This window comes from Plecotus auritus (genome assembly GCF_963455305.1).
Source record: "Plecotus auritus genome assembly, chromosome: 6".
NCBI classification, from domain to species: domain Eukaryota; kingdom Metazoa; phylum Chordata; class Mammalia; order Chiroptera; family Vespertilionidae; genus Plecotus; species Plecotus auritus.
This window is the reverse complement of record NC_137773.1, coordinates 108,653,810-108,658,316: the sequence shown is the minus strand read 5'-3', so window position 1 is coordinate 108,658,316 and position 4,507 is coordinate 108,653,810.

The following is a 4,507-nucleotide window of genomic DNA, read 5'->3' as shown; positions in this document are numbered from 1 at the left end:
TGCTTGGTATGATTTCAATTTTCTTGAATTTGGGGAGACTTTGCTTGTGACCCAATATGTGGTCTATTTTTGAAAATGTCCCATGTGCACTTGAGAAGAATGTATATTCCGTGGCTTTGGGGTGAAATGTTCTGAAGATGTCAATTAAGTCCATCTGATCTAGTGAGTCATTTAGGATTGCTGTGTCTTTGCTGATTTTTTGTCTAGAGGATTTATCCAGTGATGTCAGCGGTATATTAAAGTCCCCTGCTATGATTGTATTGTTGTTGATCTCTCCCTTGTTATCTTCCAGGAGTTTTTTTTTTTTTTAATATTTGGGTGCTCCTGCATTGGGTGCATATATGTTTATCAGGGTTATATCCTCTTGTTGTATCAATCCCTTTAGTATTATGAAGTGGCCTTCCTTATCTCTTTTTATGGCATTTACTTTGAGGTCTATTTTTTCAGATATAAGTATTGCTACCCAAGCTTTTTTTTTTTTTCATTTCCATTTGCCTGAAAGATATTTTTCCATCCCTTCACTTTCAGTCTGTGTGAGTCCCTTGTTCTGAAGTGGGTCTCTTGTAGACAGAATATATATGGTTCATGTTTTTTATCCATTCAGCCACTCAATGTCTTTTGATTGGAGCATTTAGTCTGTTTACATTTAAAGTTATTATTGAAAGGTACTTGTTTGTAGTCATTTCTATTTTTGTGCCTGTGTTCTTTCTTACCTTTTTATTTCTTCTTTTTTCAGCATTCCCTTTAGCATTTCTTGCATTGTTGGCTTGATAGTGATAAACTCCCTTAGCCTTTTTTTGTCTGCGAAGCTCCTGATTTCCCCTTCAATTTTGATTGATAGTCTTGCTGGATAGAGTATTCTTGGATTCAGTCCTTTGCTTTGCAACACTTTGTATACCTCCTTCCATTCCCTTCTAGCTTGATGTGTTTCTGTTGAAAACTCATTTGATAATCTGATGGGGGATCCTTTGTAGGTAACTCTCTGTCTCTCTCTTGCAGCCTTTAAGATTCTCTCTTTGTCATGAACATTTGCCATTGTAATTATGATGTGTCTTGGTGTGGGTCTTTTGGGATTCATCTTGCTTGGGACTCTCTGTACTTGTATAACTTTTTTCTTCCCCATATCTGGGAACTTTTCTGTCATTATTTCTTCAAATAGATTTTCTAATCTTTGCTGCTCTTCTTGTCCTTCTGACAGCCCTATTATACGTATGCTACTTCGTTTCATGTTGTCCCAAAGCTCCGTTAGGCTCTCCTCCTGCTTTTTAATTTTTTTCTCCAGTTGCTGTTCCTATTGAGCTTGTTTCTCTACCTTATCTTCTAACTCACTAATTCAGTCCTCTGCTTCTTCTAGTCTACTGTTGAAACCTTCCATGGTGTTTTTGATTGTAGCTGTATCACTTTTCATTTCTTTCTGATTCTTGCATAGGTTGTTGATTTTCTCATCCATCCGGTGAATGAATTGTACAACCATTACTCTGAATTCTTTTTCTGTCCTGTTGCATGCTTCAATTTCACTAATTTCCTTTCTTGGTGACTCCTCATTTTCTTTCCTCTGGGAATTGTGTCGTCTCCCCATTCTGACTATCACCAGAACGTCGAGTTGCGTGGGCCTGGGCCACGTGCAATGGGAGTTTCAAACGTCGAGTTGCGTGGGCCTGGGCCACGTGCAGTGGGAGTTTCGCACCACCCAAGTGTCACTGAAGAGCTCTGACACTAAGATGTGTGGCTGCCATGGGTTGGTGGGAACCAGGCTTGCCCAGAGTCAGCTTTACCAGCACTCAGTGTGGCCTTGTGTGCACACATAGAATCAGGGACCCCGCCTGCACCACGCTGAAACAGAGACCCCGCTGGCATGTGCTGAAAATCAGAGCCCCCTAGCGCATGCCAGGAGTCAGAGTTCCCCTGTGCCTGCACCAAGAATTGAGTATCAGAGTCTCTGTTGCTTCGTGTGGCCTCGTACTAAGAATCAGGGTCCCTGTGTGTGCATGCACCAAGAATTGGACTCACTGGCTCTTAGTGTGAATGCACTGGGAGTCAGGGATCCCAGGCACACATGATAAGAAACAGAGTCAAATCACTGGTGCTTAGTGCTGCCTCCCGCCCGGAGAATCGGGGTCCCAGTCAGGTTGGGGGACTGGGTTGCACAGTTCGCACTGTGTCGGCAGGAGGTCCGCTTCTGTGCTGCGGAAAACAGACTTCCGTGTGCACTTGCCCAGAATTGAAGTCAGCTGGCACTGCTGCCCTGCTTGGGCTTCGAGTTTGGTCGTCTGATTGTGTTGTGGAAAACAGATTTCCAGTGTCCGCAGGCTCCCAGGCACAAATTCCTGTAGCGGCGCTGCAGCTCATGCGAGGGCTGGGTCTATCAGTTACTATGGCGCTGCCCATGAGCCTGCGGGGAGGGGGATAGGCTCTGAGACTCACAGAAATCTGCGGCCAGGATGTCTGGATTCTTGGTGTCTGTGGATCTGCAGCTGTGGTCGCAGGTCTCTGTCCCCAGTGGCTGCAGGGTCCTGGTTTGCATCTGAGACCAGACTGGGTAGTGCTGAGGCCAGGATCCTAGTCTCAAGCAGCTCTGTTTCTCAACATGGTGTGGTCTTTGTGCCCGCGCTGGCCGCCCAGGAGTGTCCACGTTGGGAGCGGGGCTCTGCCGTTTAAGACTGCCCAGTTTGGCAGCCCCTTGGAAGACCTGCAGAATCTAACTGTCCCTAGCTCACACAAACACACACCACACGCATCCACACACTCCTCTATCGCTCCCTCACTCTCTCACACTCTCTCCCTTCCTACCTTCCTGCCGGTCGCCATCTTCCTTTCCCAGATATTTTTATGGCTTTAAGTTTTCACTTTTCTTGGGAACTCTCTGGCAGTGAATCAGATAGTAGATGAGTGTTTAACTTTTATAAGAAACTGTCAAACCGTTTTTCCAAAGTGGTTGCACCATTTTGGGCCCCATCAGCAATGTCTCAGGGCTCTGTCTGCTCAGGGAAGGCACTTTTGACCCAGGAGACATTTCAGCAGTTCTAGAGCCAGGTTGGAGGGGGCGTGAGGGGTGGGAGGAGTCTATCTAGAGAAGAGCAGGAGGGAAGGAAATAAAGCTGGAAGTTGAAGCAGATAATGGGGAAGGTAGGAAGCTGGGAATGATATGTACCTGACAACATGTTGTCATGGGAAGACTATGGGACTTGGGAAACAAGAGGTGCGTGTGTGTGGAGGGGTGGGGGTTCTCTGCTCTTTGGAACTATAGCCCCTGAATCATGACTAAGGAGGTTGGCAAGACAAGCTGGAGAAAAGGAGTGAGATCAAGTCTCCTGGGAACAAGAAGCCATTTCATTCATTGATTTATGCAATGAAATCATTTGCATTCATTCAATACAATTACTTTATTATCCACAAACATTTCTCTAGTGCTTATTAGATTATTATACATCAGGCATGGCATGCAACAGAGAACAAGAGGTCAGGATCTCTGGACACGGAGGATTCTGAAAATACTTTGGCTAAGTGGAAACAACCATTCACAAAGTAGTGTAGACTCTAGGAGCCCATTTATATGAAGTTCTAGAACAGCCACAACGATGCTAGCTAGGAAAAAGCGTGGCACCAGGGTTGTCTGGGAGCAGAGGCAGGGATTTCCCAGGAAAGGCCATGAAAGAACTTGCTGGAGCAATGGAAATGTTCTGCGATCTTGACAGACATTTTAATTACAAGGTGAATGCATTTGTAAAAGCTCAAAGAGGCCCAGCTGGTGGCTCAGTGGTTGAGTGTTGACTCATGAACCAAGAGGTCATGATTCAATTCCCAGTTGCGGGCTCAGTCCCCAGTGGGGGAGTGTGCAGGAGACAGCCAATGGATGTGTCTCCCTCATCAATGTTTCTCTCCCTCTCTCTCTCTACCCCCCCCCTTCCTCTCTCTCTAAAATCAATTTAGAAAAAAGCTCAAAAAAACAAAACAAAACAACATTTGTGCATTTCATTCTATGTCGTTTTACTTGAAAGGAAAAAAAGTAAGAAGAGTGGCAGACAAACATTGGACTTCAGTTCATGTTCTGCAGGCTGGACTATTTCAGGGGAAGTGAGATGGAAGTCTACAACTAACTTTTTGTCGTTGTTGACACTATTGCAGATGTCCTCCATTTCCCCCCACTTTGCCACCTTCACTCAGCCCCTGCCACCCTCCTTCCCTTGGCCCTCACCACACTAGTGTCTGTGTCCATGGACTATGCATTTATGTCCTTGAGCTAATCCCTTAATCTTCCTTTATCCAGTCCCACCCCCCCTTCCCTCTGACATTAGTCAGTCTGTGCCATGTATCCAGGCCTCTGACTCTATGTTGTTCATCAGTTTATTTTGTTCATTAGATTCCACATATAAATGAGATCATATGGTATTTGCCTTTTTCTGACTGGCTTATTTAACTTAGTGTAATAATCTCCAGGTCCATCCATGCTGTTGCAAAGGGTAAGAGTTCCTTCTTTTTTATAGCCATGTAGTATTCATGATATAAA